The sequence below is a fragment of the Prionailurus bengalensis genome, chromosome D2, assembly GCF_016509475.1.
Source record: "Prionailurus bengalensis isolate Pbe53 chromosome D2, Fcat_Pben_1.1_paternal_pri, whole genome shotgun sequence".
NCBI classification, from domain to species: domain Eukaryota; kingdom Metazoa; phylum Chordata; class Mammalia; order Carnivora; family Felidae; genus Prionailurus; species Prionailurus bengalensis.
In genome coordinates this window covers 32,986,986-33,006,820 of record NC_057351.1, presented here as the reverse complement: position 1 = coordinate 33,006,820, position 19,835 = coordinate 32,986,986, and the positions used below count along the sequence as shown (strand labels likewise).

The following is a 19,835-nucleotide window of genomic DNA, read 5'->3' as shown; positions in this document are numbered from 1 at the left end:
CAGCTGAATAGAGGCAGAGTTACAAACAGAATTTGGGCATTTTAACATTGAAGCTCATTCCATTAAATAATACTGCATTTTTGAAACTTCTATTTCTAAATATATTTATCATTGTTCTCTCTCACTTACTTCTTAAATCTGCCTTAAAATTCTGTTTTGAAGGGGCACCTGGGTGGCTCAGTCAGTTAAGCATCTGACTTTTTTGTTTGTTTGTTTGTTTGTTTGTTTCATCCTTCTTTTTTTTTTTTTTTAATTTACATCCAAGTTAGTTAGCATATAGTGCAACAATGATTTCAGGAGTAGATTCCTTAATGCCCCTTACCCATTTAGCCCATCTCCCCTCCCACAACCCTTCCAGCAACCCTCTGTTTGTTCTCCATATTTAAAGTCTCTTAAAGCATCTGACTTTTGATCTTGGCTCAGGTCATGATCTCACAATTTGTGAATTCAGGCCCCACATCGGGCTCTGCACTGACAGCTTAGAGCCTGTTTGAGATACTGTCTCTCCTTCTCTCTGCTCCTCACCTGCTTGTGCTCATTCTCTCTCTCAAAATAAATAAACTTTAAAAAAAAAAAAAAAGAAAAGAAAGAAAGAAGAGGAGACATTCTTCCAAAAAAAAAAAATCTGTTTTCAAAAGATAATTTAAGGGGCGCCTGGGTGGCGCAGTCGGTTAAGCGTCCGACTTCAGCCAGGTCACGATCTCGCGGTCCGTGAGTTCGAGCCCCGTGTCAGGCTCTGGGCTGATGGCTCGGAGCCTGGAGCCTGTTTCCGATGCTGTGTCTCCCTCTCTCTCTGCCCCTCCCCCGTTCATGCTCTGTTTCTCTCTGTCCCAAAAATAATTAAAAAACGTTGAAAAAAAAATTTAAAAAAAGATAATTTAAATGATATCAAAGAATGGGGAGATTTTTTTAAATGACTAATGTTCTCAAAGCCAAGGAAACAGACTAAATAGAGCCATGAAAACCAAGGTTTAATCAGCCCCATGATTTTGTGATGTGTACTTTTAGGGAACGCCAAGAAACTGACACATTCAGCAAAGTCATTGGCTTATTTCTTGACCAACACTCATCAGTGATGCTCATCCACCCACAGACAAGCTGGAGTTAGATAATTATTTCCAGTAACTGAAAGCTGCCTATTCTTACTTTCAGAAAAGGGAAACAGATTACTTTAATAATTATATTTCACGTTCTCTGGGTGGCAGAGATTTTAGACACCATCTCTTTGGGTAGCAAATACTAGTATATCTGTGGACATGACACAGCACAGAGGGTTGTTTCCAAGAACATTCTCATGGGGTGGGGGGCAGAATTCTTCAGTGGGGAGAAACACTGGCTTATATTTAGTAGGCATTACTCCTCAGACCACTTTGGCTAGGTGTTGAATTCTTTCCCTCTTTTTAGAGATTAAAAAAATGTAAAACTAGGTGATGTTATTCCAATTTTTATCCTTTAGCACTGACATGCAGGCTAGCACCTTCTAGAAAAAGTGGGAAACTGCCTGTTCAAAAATAGCAATTTTTACGGGACTTTCTGTACTTTTTGGGTAGGGAGGGAGGGAGGGAGAGAGAGATCACGCTGTACTTGTCCTTACCTAACCAAACTAAATATTCTATTTAAATATATTAAATATTCTATTTTTTCTTTCCTTTTTTTTCCCCCTGAAACAATGTTTGTATTCACTGTGCAAAAATGTTGTACCTCCCTATGTTTCTTCAGTTGGAAGGGGTGGTGAAGGTGGTGGTGGTAGTGACTTCCTGTTGCTGATCTCTAGATTACTCGTCATCTCTTATTTGGCTCACAGCCCCTTCACCGCCTGCGTCACAACTTTCCTACATCAAATTTCTACTGTTGTAAATACCTGAGAGAATTTCCATTTTCCTAGTGAGACTCTGACTGATAAAACCAATATACAATGGCAATTTTGTCATTTACTGTTTAATTAGCTTTTTCATATACTTGTGTGCTTTAATATGTCTCCTCAAGTAAAAATCTTAATCTTGAAACCATGCATTCTGAGATCCTAACTCTGAGTTCTTAGGGCACACACTGAAACGAGGATGAGGAGTGCAGAAGGGAGAAAAACGTGGACATGGAAGGTCAATGAACAAAATGGGGTCGCAAAAGCTACTCAGGTAATATGCCAGCTATGACAAAGTAATGTCAGCCAAGGAGTCTCTCAGACTGAGATGTTCTTTGAATACAGCAGAAAGTATTATTAAAAACATGTCAATACATGTACAATGAATACAACAAGCAATGATAATGCTATTACAGCCTTTCAAGAATCAAGATTCCCAGTCAACCAGTGATTTATGCAATTTCTTTAGAGGCTTCCCAAACTGGCTGATAATCCAAAAGAAATGTTTTATGTATGAATAATTGTTAGTGGCTGTAACTTAAGGGAATCTACTGAAAATGCAATTCTTTAATGCTAACAGTCCAAAGATAGACTGGTATCACAACACAGTATAAATGCTATTTTAGAGGAAAAAGGGAGAGTACTAGATGGCTTGTGCACACCTCTTTCAGGAATTGGTTTCAATTGGGCTAGTATCCCTAAAGTAATACTTGGACACAATCTTTGAAAACTCCGGTCTGGCAAGAAAAAGCCCTAAGAGACCATATTTAGATAATCATTTATGTTTCAGCAAATCAAATTGCTTTGACTTATAGGCATAAACTCAACAATGATAGAATACTAATAAAAATAACAACAACAGCTAGCAATCAAATCGTAGTTACTATATTTATGTGCCAGGCACTTTTCTAAGTGCTTTATACACTTACCTCATCTAGTAATTCTCACAACTCATTGGGATAGGAACTCTTATTTCCCACCCCACCTCCAATATTACAGACTAGGCTTAAAGACAATAAGTAAGTTGCCCAAGTCCACACAGCTAGTAAGTAACAGCTAGAATTTGATCTTAGGCAGTCTGATTCCATAGTCCATGCTCTTAATTATTATACCGTATTCTCTCCCCAACTTGGTAAAAGTCACATGTGGAACTAAGTGGGGAAACCAGGAATTCAAGACAAGTCTTGAGCTACATTTAACCAAAAACACATTTAGTTACAAGACATGGGACGTTATAACTCTTTGGCTCTCCCCCTTTGAAGCCCTTAGAAGTCTTTACCGTCACCAGCAAACAATGCCTGTGGAACTAGGCAATGGGCATAGCACGATATGGGACCCCGGTGCCATTGTATATCAAATGGTACATAACAAAAAGAGCAAAGTTTTTATGGTCAGAAAATCATGGGTTGAAGTCATAACTTTGCCATAAATTGGGAGTATGCTACTAAATAGAGTATAGGTTATGACATCAGACAGACTTGATCAAAATCCGAGCTTTGAGAACACCGTGTAGGGTGGCAAAGTTTATATACAGTACAAGAGCACCTAGCCAAGAAAGCAAAATGGGGCCGAAATTCTGCCTGTGTTCAGCTGCTCAGCAAGCCATCCGCCCTGGAATGGGGGCTATGTGTGCTGGAAGAGGTGGCACCTAGCACAAGCCCCCAAGCTACTACCTAGGGTAGTGTGGCAGCCCAGAACTTTCAGTTATTTAACTGGTTCACCACAGGGGGCACCTTTTTCTATTTCAAACAAAGTTTTCTCAAAAACTACAGGTGACTGCCTACTCTAATACTAGCTATGTAATCCTGGGCAAGTCACTTAATCACTCTAAACCTTGGTTTCTTCATTTGGAAAAAGTGTTTGAAAATAGTACTTGCCTCATAGTGCGGTTCTAAGGATTACATAAAATGATGCAAGTCAAGTGTTTAGTATAGTATAGTGCCAGGTACTTAATAAGTGCTCAGTAAATCACAACCAATAAATTATAACCACACATAACACAACCTGGGCCTCCCATCCGTCATCAGTTAAAATGAATACCATCTATCTCACAAGACATTTCATGAACGTTATATTGTGACAAGAAAGCATTTTATAAACTGTTACATGTTTATTTATAATTTTTATATAAAGAATTAGCAAATACAAAAAGGTTTTGGTACCCAGCACTTAGTAAATGAATGACAAATGTTAAATGGTATTGTTGCTATTAGTATTGACAACTCATTTAAATTTTTTACATCATACATTTGTGTTCAGGTATTTCTTATTTTAGGGAGGATAATCAAGCTCATGCATCATTTTAAATTGTGAGAGGAAAATTATCTCATTAGAGAGATCTGTAAGCAATATAAATCTAAGGAGTCTAAGACTAAGTGGTATCCAGCCCCACCCCCACCCCCACCAAAAAAATCCTACAATCCATCAGGTTTTAGGTAAATTTAAAAAAAAAAGGAAGGGGTGCCTGGGTGGCTCAGTCGGTCAAACGTCTCACTTCGGTTCAGGTCATGATCTCACGGTTCATGAGTTTGAGCTCACGTCGAGCTCTGTGCCGACAGCTCAGGAGCCTGGAGCCTGCTTCAGATTCTGTGTCTCCCTCTCTCTTTACGCCCCTCGCCCACCTGCACTCTCTCTCTGTCTCTCAAAAATAAATAAACATTTAAAAAAAATTTTAAGGGGAAAATAGGGGCACCTGGGTGGCTTGGTCAGTTAAACATCCGACTGGCTCAGGTCATGATCTCACAGTCTGTGAGTTTGAGCCCCGCGTCAGGCTGTGTGCTGACAGCTCAGAGCCTGGAGTCTGCTTCAGATTCTGTGTCTCCCTCTCTCTGTACCCCTTCTTCACTCACACTCTGTCTTTCAGAAGTAAATAAACATTAAAAAAAAAAAAAGGAAAAGAAAAATCATGTCAGAGACACTAAACCTTGCTTAAAATTAGAGCCTCTCAAAAGAAGAAACTATATTTATATCCACACAACACATGAAAACCACCAGATTTACACATAGTAGCATAACTGTAGTTTCTTTGAACTTGGAAACCGTATTCTCAGAAACTGCCTGTTGATTCAGCTCAAATTCAAAATAAATATGTGACCCTGCTCCCCTAAGAAAAGGGCTCCTTCCACCCATATTACAATGTTTGGGACATTTAAAATTTCTATTACCATAAATTCCAAGCTTACAGTCTCACAGCAGCTATAATTCAGCTGCAAAGAACAAACATAGGTCTGCAAACCAGAGGACTTAACAGGCCTCTGTCTCCACAACAGACTGATTCTTCCTGTGACCCATGCCGCAGGCAAAACCCAAAATAAAAGGAAGACCTAAGACTGCTATCAGACTTGCTTCATGTCTATCTTCCCAATGTGCTTACATTTTGTTGTTTTGTTACTGTTCATAGTTATTCCCACCACCAGAGTGCTAGCAACACATCTGTTGATACAGTACTAAGGGAAGAAAAGAATGCTCTCTCAACTTGATTAATGCTTGCATCTTCTTAGCGCTCAAGCATAAAGCACATTCTAGATTTACTGTATTATTCTCCCCATCAAGATATCTTGATGGGATGGACACCAAGAAGCTCTGGATTCAAATATGAATCGGTCACTAAATAGTGTTATGTCCTCAGGACATCATTTAACCTCTGCAGGTCTCCTCTGAGATAATGTATGAAAGAGATTTTTAAAATTATAATGTGATGTACATATGGAAATGATTATTTCTGCCAAGAGTATATCATAAAAACAGATATAAGAACCCTGCTTTAGTTATTCCAATGGAATAAAAGGAAAAGTTATGAAAGTGCTCTTTGAGAATAGTCTCTATAAATGTGAGACTTACAGATTACATCACCTTTAATTCTTTATAATCGTATTATAGTACCCACTAGAGGTATTATACACAGATGGCTCACTCAAAAGGTAACCATAATTTGGAAACTTCTAGAAGCGTAAGTATTGACAGTGGGGATAATCAGCTTCGTCACTAATATTATCTGTTGGGCAATACGTGCTCTCTTTTTGGCTTTTTTAGTAATATTTTACACAGCCACGTGCTACTTCTACAAGGGCAGTAAAAGAGCCTCAAGTTTGCCTATCCTGCCATCTCCCATGGGAACAAAGGAGAAGCAATATTACCTCCATTTAATAAAGGAGAAAAATGTGGGTGATCATCTAAACATACGAAATAAAAAATGAAACCAGAACTAGAGCAGAAAATAGGCTAAGTTCACTGTTCTTTTTCCTAGGATGCACTGCCTTCCTTGGGGCAGGACAAAGCTCCAAACTGAAAAAAAGAAAACAAGAAAAAAAAGTCCCTGTCCTTCCTCTCCCAGGCTTCTTTGCTACCCATGTGAGACCCTTGCACCACAGAGCACAAGAAGCACAAACTTCATCCCATAAGGCATAGCAAGGGATGAACTTCACGAATCTTTGTTTTCTACTTGTCAGCTCTACAAACTATATATAAACTGACCTCCATTAAGATCAAGGCCAGCCTCATGTGACTCAAGCTGCTCCATTTGGGAAGGAAACCCTGGACATCTGGCAAAATAATCTGCCAAAGACATGGCTCCCTTCATCATGAACAGGCAGATGAACATGATGGCCAAATGTCAAGAGTGATACTGAATGACTATTGCTAATGTGCAATTACCTCATTTACAGAGGAATTATTTTATTTACTTAATGTGCATTATTACTAAACTACAACATCTCTAGTCTACAGTACATCTCACACACAAAGCACGGCCACTAAGAAACAAAACCACCACTTCAACTGGCTTTATGGAAGCCAGGAACTTCCAGCTAGGAAGAAGCCAGAAACACAAGGGTAGTTTAAGAATTACAACCAATACATGAAAAGATGCTCATCATCACTCATCATCAGGCAAATACAAATCAAAACCATAACGTGATACCACTGCACACCTGTCAAAATGGCTAATGTTAACAACTCAGGCAACAACAGATGTTGGCGAGGATGCGGAGGAAGAGGATCTCTTTTGCACTGTTGGTGGGAATGCAAACTGGTGCAGCCACTCTGGGAAACAGTATGGAGGTTCCCCCAAAAATTAAAAATAGAACTACCCTACAACTCAGCAATCACACTACTAGGTATTTATGCAAGGGATATAGGTATGCTATTTCAAAGGGACACATGCACCCCAATGTTTATAGCAGCACTATTGACAATAGCCTAAATATGGAAATTGCCCAAATGTTCATCGACAGATGAATGGACAAAGAAGATGTGGTATATATATACAATGGAGTATTACTCGGCCATCAAAAAGAATGAAATCTTGCCATTTGCAACTACGTGGATGGAACTAGAGGGTATTACGTTAAGTGAAATTAGTCAGTCAGAGAAAGACAAAAATCATATGACTTCACTCATATGAGGACTTTAAGGTATAAAACAGATGAACATAAGGGAAGGGAAGCAAAAATAATACAAAAACAGGGAGGGGGACAAAACAGAAGGGACTCATAAACATGGAGAACAAACAGAGGGTTACTGGAAGGGTTGTGGGAGGGGGGATGGGCTAAATGGGTAAGGGGCATTAAGGAATCTACTCCTGAAATCATTGTTGCACTATATGCTAACTAACATGGATGTAAATTAAAAAATAAATTATTAAAAAAAAGTTAAAACTCTACCCTAAAAGAAAAAAAGAATTAAAAATTGCAGGTGTTATGGGTGCTGACCCCTTCACAATTGAATATCCATATATAACATTTGACTCCCCAAAAACTTAACGACTAATAGCCTACTTTGACCAGAAGTCTTACCAATAACATAAACAGCTGGTTGACACTGTTTATGTGTATTATATGTGTGTGTGTACACACACACACACATATAATACACCGTATTCTTATAATAAAGCTAGAGAAAAGAATTAGAAAAATCATGAGAGATAACATTCATATAATGTGCTGTAAAAAAAAATCCACATATAGGTGGACCTATGTAGTTCAAACCCGTGTTGTTCAAAAGTCAACTGCATTTTCCAAGTTAAACATTTTCATGCTATGTAGTATACAAACATGTGTCACTGGGACAGTATTTTGCTAACAATGTATGGCAACACTGATATGATATAACACAGGCTAAAAATGGCTACTTCTCTAGACATGAGGTCTACAGATGTAGCAAATGCTGATTTGGTTTTAAAATACTAAATATGTTTCAGCTGCTGACATGCATCACCAATCTGAATTTATACAGAGAACATATTGAGTCCATAAAATATAACAAAACAGTGTACAAAGTTTCAGAAGGCAGAAAATGAGGAATGATTTTTTTTTGTTTGTTTTTTAACTAGATGTGTGTTAAGTTGAGACACAGAAGTTTTGACACAGAGGTTGTTGTTGAAGCCTTTTCCATCTGACAGACCTGTGCTCCTGTGGCCATAATTTGATATGAAATGTATTTTACAACCTTTTAAAGGCAAACAGACATTTGAAACTCATCAAGGTGTAGTTTATTCACGTGAATTTTCTTACACAGTTTCTCTTTCATGAAAATTGTGTTCGGGTTTCCGAGGAGCTGGTTGAACGACTGTCACGGCTCATAGATGATCACTGTTCCAAATCTCATCCAGATTATTCTTCTGTGCCAACTTCCCTTTCCTGACACATAACAACTATTTTGGGTTCCTGGACTCAATACCTATGTGTGTGTGAAGGTGTTTTCCAGCCCACCAAGAAGCAATTCTTGGACACCAGCAGAGTATCCAAGAATTCAACTCAATTCTGACAGTGTCTCCCTGGAGACAACCAGACAGAAGAGATGCATAGGGCAAGGTATGTGGGAAGGGGCACGGAGCTTCCATGCTCTCTCCAGGCATACCGCTGTCCCCACATCTCCACATGTTCACCAACCCAGAAGCTCTGCGCAATGATGATTTTTGAAGTAGAATATCTAAAAAGATAAATTAGGGACGCTTGATTTCATATCAGAGGCCACTGAAAGTTTTTTGATCAAGGACAAATATTTAAAACAGTACAATTATACAGAAAACACTTAAAACTGATCCTAAGAGCAGGTTTTAATTTTATTTTTTTTAATGTTTATTTATTTATTTTGGGGGCAGGGGAGGGGCAGAAAAGAGGGAAACAGAATCCCAAGCAGGCTCTGCACTGACAATGTGGATGAACCATGAGATCATGACCAACCAGGGGCCCCAAGAGCTGATTTTAAATTTAAATAGAAAAATGGATTAAAGATATAAATGGGCAACTTATAGTAGGAGAAACATGAACAGCTAATATATTTTTTAAATGCTCAGCCTCACTCATAATCAGAAAAATAATTTAAAAGACTAGGAGATTCCATTTCATACCCATTACATATATAAAAAATAAAAAGCTTGACAACACCACGTGTTGAAAAGGATATAGAGCAATGTAAACTCTTACACACTGCTGGTGAAAAAGTAAATTGCTCATGACCACTTTGGGCAGCATATGTTAAGAAAAATATGCAAATCCTACACCCTAGCAATCCTGCTTGTTGGCAAATACCATAGAGAAAGCCTGGGCCGGGTACCCAGAGAGACCTACACAAGAATGTTCACAGCTGCAATTTTATTAGAGAAAAAAAATCCTGGAGGGGCGCCTGGGTGGCTCAGTCGGTTGAGTGTCTGACTCTTGATTTTGACTCAGGTCAGGATCCCAAGGTCGTGGGATCGACACTCATGTCTGGCTTTGCACTGAATGCAGAGCCTGCTTGAGATTCTTACTCTCTCTCCCTCTCTCTCTCTCTCTCTCTCCCTCCCTCCCTCCCTCCCTCCCCCACGTGTCTCCCCCACCAATCACACTCTTGTGCTCTCTCTAAAACAAACCAAACCATGGCACAAAAACAGACACATAGACCAATGGAATAGAATAGAAACCCCAGAACTAGACCCACAAATGTCTGGCCAACTCATCTTTGACAAAGCAGGAAAGAACATCCAATGGAAAAAAGACAGCCTCTTTAACAAATGGTGCTGGGAGAACTGGACAGCAACATGCAGAAGGTTGAAACTAGACCACTTTCTCACACCATTCACAAAAATAAACTCAAAATGGATAAAGGACCTAAATGTGAGACAGGAAACCATCAAAACCTTAGAGGAGAAAGCAGGAAAAGACCTCTCTGACCTCAGCCGTAGCAATCTCTTACTCGACACATCCCCAAAGGCAAGGGAATTAAAAGCAAAAGTGAATTCCTGGGACCTTATGAAGATAAAAAGCTTCTGCACAGCAAACAACCAACAAAACTAAAAGGCAACCAACGGAATGGGAAAAGATATTCGCAAATGACATATCGGACAAAGGGCTAGTATCCAAAATCTATAAAGAGCTCACCAAACTCCACACCCAAAAAACAAATAACCCAGTGAAGAAATGGGCAGAAAACATGAATAGACACTTCTCTAAAGAAGACATCCGGATGGCCAACAGGCACATGAAAAGATGTTCAGCGTCGCTCCTTATCAGGGAAATACAAATCAAAACCACACTCAGGTATCACCTCACGCCAGTCAGAGTGGCCAAAATGAACAAATCAGGAGACTATAGATGCTGGAGAGGATGTGGAGAAACGGGAACCCTCTTGCACTGTTGGTGGGAATGCAAATTGGTGCAGCCGCTCTGGAAAGCAGTGGGGAGGTTCCTCAGAAAATTAAAAATAGACCTACCCTATGACCCAGCAATAGCACTGCTAGGAATTTATCCAAGGGATACAGGAGTACTGATGCATAGGGGCACTTGTACCCCAATGTTCATAGCAGCACTCTCAACAATAGCCAAATTATGGAAAGAGCCTAAATGTCCATCAACTGATGAATGGATAAAGAAATTGTGGTTTATATATACAATGGAATATTACGTGGCAATGAGAAAAAATGAAATATGGCCTTTTGTAGCAACGTGGATGGAACTGGAGCGTGTGATGCTAAGTGAAATAAGCCATACAGAGAAAGATACCATATGGTTTCACTCTTATGTGGATCCTGAGAAACTTAACAGGAATCCATGGGGGAGGGGAAGGAAAAAAAAAAAAAAAAGAGGTTAGAGTGGGAGAGAGCCAAAGAATAACAGACTGTTAAAAACTGAGAACAAACTGAGGGTTGATGGGGGGTGGGAGGGAGGGGAGGGTGGGTGATGGGTATTGAGGAGGGCACCTTTTGGGATGAGCACTGGGTGTTGTATGGAAACCAATTGGTCAATAAATTTCATATATATAAAAAAATAAATAAATAAAAATAAATAAAACAAACCAAACCAAAACAAACAAAAAAACACCCTGTAAATAGCTGCCTATTAACAGGAGAATAGAAAACAAGTGTTCAAAAACTGTTGAATGAATGACACCAAGGAATGAACAACAGTGTTCTCAAAGGAGGTCAGAGCCTCAGGAATCTGTGGGTGTATAACAACCATGTCATCAGAAAGAAGACAAAGAATACAGTGCAGAAAAAAATATTTGAAGAAATAGTCGGTGAAAACTTACCAATTTTGGTAAAAGACAAAACTGTGGTACATCCATACAATGGAAAACAACTCAGCAATAAAAAGGAACAAACTACTGATACATGGAACAACATGGGTGGATCTCAAAGGCATAATGCAGAGTGAAAGCCAATCTCCAAGTGTTACAAACTATTTGATTCCATTTATGTGATAATCTGCAAAAGGCAAGAGCATAAGAACAGAGAACAGATCAAAGGTTGCCAGGGGTGGTGGATGAGAGGAGGGTTTGAGTCCACTGGACAGCACAAGAGAATTTTAGGGGTGGGGGAACTGTTCTGTATCCTGATTGCTAATGTGGTTACACAAATCTACAAATGCATTAAAATTCACATAAATGTACAAGCAAAAAAAGTCAATTTTATTATATATGCTAAAAAAAGGAAAGTCTAGGAAGAAAATCAGTATCTCCTCTAAAATCATGTATATCCAAGATATATGGCATCACATATCCCATGCCTTTTACATGTAAAAAGCCACCAGATCAAGCAGATATACTACGATATCTCCCTCAAAGATGGTTAACAAAAAAAATCTAAATAAAAGCACTGAACAATAAAAATCAAATGTGCAATCAATGTCTTGCAACCTAATTTTATCAGGAAGAAAGTGCTCCATTATTTTTTGGTGTTTTGTTTTGTTTTGTTTCAAAGATTTTATTTTTAAGTAATCTCTACACCCAATGTGGGGCTCAAACTCACAACCCCAAGATCAAGAATTGCACACTCCACAGAATGAACCAGTCCGGCACCCCCAATGCTCAGTTTTTTTGTACTTGTTTTTAAGGAGTTAATCTAGAAGATTTAAAGACAATAACTTTGCACAATTAAAAGAAAACATTCTTCTGTCACATTTCATACCTGCAAAACCTTTTTGTAGGGGATGGGAGATATAGCCAGTCTGTTAAATTAAAACCTTTCAACTTTTCCTTCTCATTCAACCTCTCAAGTTCAATGTGCCCTAAATAAAAAGTTGTCTAAGCCCTGAGATAAAGGAGATGTCACCGACAGAACAGGCCCTTAAAAGTGATAACTTCCACAAATGTACTTTCCATAGCCTACCAAGATTGCCAAAACAGAAGATAGCAAAGCTTTAACAAAGCCTTTTAACTTGGGTGGCCATGTGTCCTAATCTGCTTGGGACACCTCTGGTTTAACACATGTTGTCCCGATATAATTATTAACAGCACTCTCTCTCAACTCTAGAGGTGCTGTGGTTAAGACGATAAATTATATGGCAACCCCACCCTTAACCTATTTCCCTTAAGGAACCTAACCATAATCCCTACCTATCACTAAGACCTAGAATGTAGACTTCACAAAGAGAAGCACTAATACTAGGTTAAAAAAAAAAAAAAAAAAAAAAGACTCAGGAAAAATGAATTTGATTAATGTGTTTGTGTTGTATTTACTTGTTCTGTCAATTACAGCTAATAAAATTCTCTTCTTTGGACTGTATGACTGCATAAAAATAACGCAAAACTCTAATTATTCCATAGCCTAGTATCTTAGAAGAAACTCCATCAGTCACATTGAATAACAACAAATCACTCATTTAAAATCTCTACCCCCATGCTCACTTCAGCAGCACATGTATTAAAATTGGAACAATGCAGAGATTAGCGCGCCCCCTGCACAAGGATTACACGTAAAATCTCTACCTGTGCCTCCATTCTCATTCTAAAGTGACTGAATAGTGTGGGAAGGCCAGTGCTTTTTATTCCAATTTAGGATGCTGTTTGCCAAATTCTAAGGGATTCTAATATGCTATATCTCCACACGGAAAGTCTATCTCTGCTTCCTTGATGTGATATCATTGCCAAAAAAAGAACAGGTTTCAAATTATAATTCTTTCTTGAGGCTGTAACAATGTGGACCAGATATCTTTCTTTTATGGTCTATCTAAAACAATGAACTTACTTCCTCAGGGAATTAACTGCCCAAATTCCTTATATCTCCTTGTCATCTACCCTTTGGGCAGTTCATTGAACAGGGAAAAGTTAGTACTCTTGCTATCACTCCTTGGTAATGAATCTGATGAGAGAAAGAGAATAAAATGATAGACTTACACTGTACATTATAAAAGCCACTAGCATCATGCTCTGCTGACCACTTGAAATGTGTCTCATCCTAACTGAGATGTGTGGCAAGATTTTTAAAACCTAGTACAACACCAAAAAAAGTAAAATAATTAATAATTTTTATATTGAGTACATGTGGAAATAATTGCTTTGATATTCTGTATTAATATATATTACAGAGGGGCTCCTGGGTAGCTCAGTTGGTTAAGCATCTGACTCTTGATCTCGGCTCAGATCATCTCATTTGTGAGATTGAGCCCCACATCAGGTTCTGCACTGACAGCACTGAGCCTGCTTGGGATTCTCTCTCTCCCTCTCTCTCTCTCTGTCCCTCACCTGCTAATATGCATTCCTTCTCTCTCTCTCTCTCTCTCTCTCAAAATAAATAAACATTAGAAATGATAATAAAAATATACAAATTCACTGGTTTCTTTTTACTTTTTTAATGTGGCTACTACTGTAAAGTTTTAAATTACATAGATGGCTGCATTATTTTTCCATTGAATAGTCCTACAATAAACCATGTTTTGATGTGTTTCCATAATAATTTTCATAATAACAATAGCAGGCAGAAAACTGACTTAGTTCCAAAGGCTTTGCAATTGCACCACAGGTGTCAAAGTGACAAAGTTATCTGTAATGAGAACAGTCCTTGTTACTGTACAGTAATTAACACTATATTATCCTTAACAGATTTTTAAAAAGAAATAAAAACCAAAGCAAAACTCACCATATTTTTAACATGCAATGTTCCTCACTTTTTTGTTTCAAGAATTCTTAATTCTCTGAGAACTTACTGAGTATCTCCTATTTGTCTAGACACTGTACAATTTCTGAAATATCCCAAAGCAACCAACCACACACTTTTTTACTGAAATACAGTCGAAAAGTTATATTAGTTTCAGGTGTACAACATAGTGATCCTATAATTCATTACGCTACACAATGCTCACCATGTTAAGTGTGTTTACCATCTGTCACAATACAAAGTTACTGCAATATCAGTACGACTGTACTTTCCATCCCTGTGACTTACTTATTTTTCAGCTGGAAATCTGCACTTCTTAATCCCCTTCACCTTTTTGGCCCACCTCTCTCCCCTCTGGCAACCACATCTATTTGAGTACATTTCTTTTTTGTTTGTTTGTTTCCTTATGGAAACAACCTAAGTGTCCATTGGTAGATAAATGGATAAAGAAGAGGTGGTGTAAAAAAAAAAAAAAAGTGTGTACACACACACACACACACACACACACACACACACATCACACAATGGGGAATATTACTCAGCCATAATAAAGATGAAATCTGGCCATTTGTGACCACAAGAAATTATGCCATGTGAAATAGATAAAGACAGACACCATATGATATCACTTACATGCAGAATCTAAAACACAAAACAAAACACCATAGTCCCCGTCTGGGAAACCTGTATCTACAGAGGAATATAATGTGGAAGAAGAAAGCAAAACATAGGCCCCGAACATAAATCAGATGCAGCAAATAGGCAACCTGAGTTCAAACAAAAATAAACTCAAACTATTACTCCAGAATGCTTTTGCCCTGCATTTGCTCCTGAACTTTCCCTTATACCTTTAGTTTCTATTTTTAGCTGCTTTGGGTCATATCTCCAGAGTTAGGCTGAAAAGGCCTAAACAGTTTCACTATCAGGTTCAGAATTCCCTTTATATTTTCAAATTTCAAATAGGCTGACTTCATGCTTAGCAACCTACCATTAAGAATTTACCAAACTTCTTGGGTGCCTGGGTGGCCCAGTTGGTTAAGCAGCCAACTTTGGCTCAGGTCATGATCTCATGGTTTGTGGGTTCGAGCCCCACATCAGGCTCGCTGCTGTCAGTCTGTGAACTCAGAGCCTGGAGCCTGCTTCAGATTCTGTGTCTCCCTCTCTCTCACTCTCCCTTCCCCTGCTCGTGCTCTGTCTCTGCCTCTCAAATATAAATAAATGTTAAAATAAAAAAATTTTTTTTAGAGTTTACCAAACTTCTAAGTAAAAGATAATAAATCAGGCCATTCCCAATCCCCTACATAATCACTACAGCTTTTGTTATCTCAGAATTGGTATTAAAAGATTCAAATAAATTATTTTTTCCATACCCTGGACATTATTTTTTCCATACCCTGCCCACCTTTCATGGTAGCAATTATAACAAATTTTGCATTGTTTAAATTTCACATGGCTGCTGAAATCACAATTATAATTACAAAATAAAATGAGATCTCCAAACACACAGCAACTAATATACTCTCTGTTTGGAGGCAGTTTCAGGCATTTGAAACACTAAAGCCTTTTTTTTTTTTTTTAAGTTTTTATTTATGTACTTACTTTGAGAGAGACAGCGAGAGCAAGCACGAGCACGGGAGGGGCAGAAAGCGGGAGAGACAATCCCAAGTGGGCTCCATACTGTCAGCACAGAGCCTGACATAGGGCTTGATCTCACAAACCGTGAGATCATGACCTGACCCAAAACCAAGAGTCCGATGCTTAGTTGAATGAGTCACCCAGGTGCCCCTGAAACACTCAAGTCTTACTAATACCCTAGAACAAACAGGATACCTGAAAATAAGGGACTTCAGACTTACTGCTTAGGACAGACACAGCTTCAAAAATAACTCAAATGATATATCTCTCTATAGTCTTATTTATCCACTTTAAAAGGAAGGTAATATTTATCTAGATACAGGTGACATTTATGGCTCTTTGACATTTAAAGTTAAATACAAGAACAGTGTACAATAACTTTTTTTCACAACCACAGAAAATCTTTTGGATTCTCCAGATATGTGATGTGACTTGGAGCTGCTACTCAAGTATCTTTTTTTCCTTTCAAGTCTGGCCATAATTCAAATATTCCCATGGAGGCTTTATCTTTTTGAATTTTGAAAAACTACAGCAAAGCTAGTGTGGCTAGTATCAGATAGTTTTGTATTTCAACATTATAGGTAACAGTTACATCACTAGGTTCCAAGCCCTACCACATACACATAAGGTGCTCAATAAATATTTCTTGAGTGAATAAAATGAGAAGAGGGGAAATATGCACAGTGGTGTAAGACTGCAAAGAAAAACTTGATGCAAGAAAACAAAACACAGAAAGAACCAGATGGGATGCCCTTCCACCAAAAACATTAAAAATACTACTCCGGAGGTGCCTAGCTGGCTCAGTCAGAAGATCATACAGCTCTTGATCTCAGGGTTGTGAGTTTGAGCTTCATGTCAGGTGTAGAGATTACTAAAAAAATAAACTTAAAAAAAAAAAAGCTTCTTAGTATGGAATGATGCAAAAGTTCTGGAGATGGATAGTGGTAATGGTTGACATCAATGTAAATGTACCTAATGTCATCGAATTGTGAATTTAAAATGGTTAACGTATATTTTAGAACAATAATTTTTTTAAGTAGGCTTCACACCCAATGTGGAGCTTGAACTCACAACCCTGAAATCAAGAGTCACATGCTCCACCAACTGAGCCAGCCAGGCGCCCCTAAAAAAAATTTTTAACAGCTACTCAGCCAAGTGTGACTACAGACTTTCACAGGAAGCCACTAAGACTATGACGGTGAGAAATTCTGGTCATGTAAAGAAACACTGGCCATGTGTGTGGTACAGTAAAAAACTTAAAGAGAACCAAAAATGTCCTCACTGAAAAAGTTGTGCTGTAAGGATATGCTGTTTTACAAAATATCTGTTTGCCAAGTCCTTGTGACAAAATTAACATACTATGGTAGCTGTTTATATACAAAATATTAAGTACTATTTACTCCATTGGAAGGAAAACTAAGTATACTTTAGGTAAACACAGACTTTGAGTCTTTAAAAATAAACATGTTTACTTAAAAAAGAAATGAATTAAAATGTTTTGATCTAAATTGATCTTAAGGCTTTCAATTTTATAGTTTTTAAAAACTCATATAGACCAACCACATAAACAATTTTATAATATGAAATACTTCTTTGCAAATATTGTTACATAAAGCCAAAAGAAGAGGGTCAGGTCACTTTTTAAGGAGAGAAAATTCTATCCTACACTAAACACCCAAAAATTAAGAGAAGATATGAAACCTCACTGGTGATATGGGGACAATTTGCTAATCCAGAGGGCTGTCTGAACATTTCTATAATAATCTCCAACAAAACTTCAGGAATAGGTATGGCAGAAAGAAGTCTGCAATGCAGCTCAAAGAAATTTGGTGTGTTAAGAAAGGAAAATGGGGGTGCCTGGGTGGCTCAGTCAGTTGAGCGTCCGACTTTGGCTCAGGTCATGATCTCGCGGTCCGTGAGTTCGAGCCCCGCGTCAGGCTCTGTGCTGACAGCTCAGAGCCTGGAGCCTGTTTCAGATTTTGTGTCTCCTTCTCTCTCTGACCCTCCCCCATTCATGCTCTGTCTCTCTCTGTCTCAAAAATAAATACACGTTAAAAAAAAAAAAAGAAAGAAAAGGAAAGGAAAATGGGTTTATGACTGAGAAACCACCAGTCTTGTTATTTCATGTTCTGTCCCAAAGTTGTGGCCAGTCAGTCAAAAATTCTAACATTTTCTTCCCTCACCAAACTCTCTGGATTTAAGGAGCTACTTGGCAGAATGAAGTCAGCCCACTGAACAAAGTCTACACTCAGTCTGTCACTAAGTAGGGATATCATAACACCACTAACGTTAACCATCCAAAAATCTTAAAACAAACCAACCCAAAAAACTGCTTTGGATCTAGAATAGAAAAAAATGAAGCCAAAAGATACATTTATTACATAATATATACAAAAAATTATAGCATATATAAAAAATACTTCCCAGGGGCGCCTGGGTGGCTCAGTCGGTTGGGTGACCAACTTCAGCTCAGGTCACGATCTAACAGTTCGTGAGTCTGAGCCCCGCGCTGGGCTCTGTGCTGACAGCTCACAGCCTGGAGCCTACTTCAGGTTCTGTGTCTCCCCTCTCTCTACCCCACCCCTGCTCATGCTGTGTCTCTCTGTCTCTCAATAATAAATAAACATTAAAAAAAATGTTTAAAAATAAAATAAAATAAATAAATAAATAAATAAATAATACTTCCCATATTAAAGGTGGGTTAAATAGGGGATTGGGTTAAAATAATTTTCTTTTCTTTTCTTTTTTTTATTTTATTGGAAAGAGAGAGAGAGAGAGAGAGAGAGAGCAAGCAGGGGAGTGGGGCAGAGGAGAGAGGGAAAAAGAGAGAGAATCTTAAGCAGACTGCACACTCAGTGCAAAGCCCTACTCGGGACTTGGTCCCGCAACCCTGGGATCAAGACCTGAGCCAAAATACAGAGTCAGATGCTCAACTGACTGAGCCACCCAGGCACCCCAAAATAATTTTCAAGTAACGAAAGAAACAAAATATATAAATATATAACACTGTCAAGGGGGAGAAATGAAAAGGATGAGTTACAGCATAACCTACAAAACACAAATGCCTGGGACGCCTGGGTGGCTCAGTTGGTTGAGCATCGAACTCTTGATTTCAGCTTAGGTCATGATCCCAGGGTTGTGGATCGAGCCCTGTGTCAGACTCTGCCCTGAGTGTGGAGCCTGCTTAAGATTCTCATTTTCTCTCCCTTTGCTCCTCTCCCTTGCTCACTCTTTCTCTCTCTCTACCCCACCCCCCTCTCAAATTAAAACAAAACAAAACAAACAACAACAACAAAACCAAATGGCTGGATTACTGGAAAGAGTTGCAGAGTTTAATTATACTGTAGAACAGTACCATGTTCAGCTTTTCAGAATCAGCTGTCACCACGCATCAAAAGAACTTCAAACAGAAGTAAAACAAAGAACATAAAAAGAAGTAAAGAAGTAAAACATAGAACAAAGGTCATTTTCAAGCCTAATTAGTCTCAAATTCTATCATGCATATACCAAATCTTCCATGATTTCTTCGTAGCTACTCTTCCATGAAGAACATCCAATAATACCACCCCTCTAGGTGATAATGCAAAATGAATTTTTTTTATGACTTGAGCCAAAATCAAGAGTCAGATGCTCTACCAAATGAGCCACCCAGATGCCCCTGCAAAATGAATTTTTATTTTTTTTAAAGTTTCTTTCATTTGCTTTTAAGTTCATAGTATGGTAATTTACATCATAAAGCTTACACCATAAACAAAAAGTGCTTTCAATGATTAGAACAATGCCTGATAACACAGTTGGTACTCAGTATTAAGTATCTGCTGAATGAATAAAGGAATTATAGTTAAGAAATTATAATTAATTATAGTTAAGTTTATCATCTCCCCCTCATAAAATGCTTGTATTACAGTGGCTCTAGAATCCTTTCTGTAGCCTGCTAATCACTAGACAAAGCCATAAATACAACGTGTTGTCCAAATGGCACACTCCCTC

General features: G+C 38.3%; 1 protein-coding gene and 1 non-coding gene across 4 annotated transcripts in view; one reads left to right on the top strand and one right to left on the bottom strand.

The window, feature by feature from the left end:
* The window catches only part of MCU (mitochondrial calcium uniporter), a 206,357-nt gene that overhangs the window by 137,763 nt on the left and 48,759 nt on the right, over positions 1-19,835 (bottom strand). The gene's annotated exons all lie outside the window — the stretch shown is intronic.
* Positions 12,954-13,057, top strand: LOC122493606. Its single transcript, XR_006299964.1, has one exon. It is a non-coding gene; the product is annotated as a U6 spliceosomal RNA (small nuclear RNA).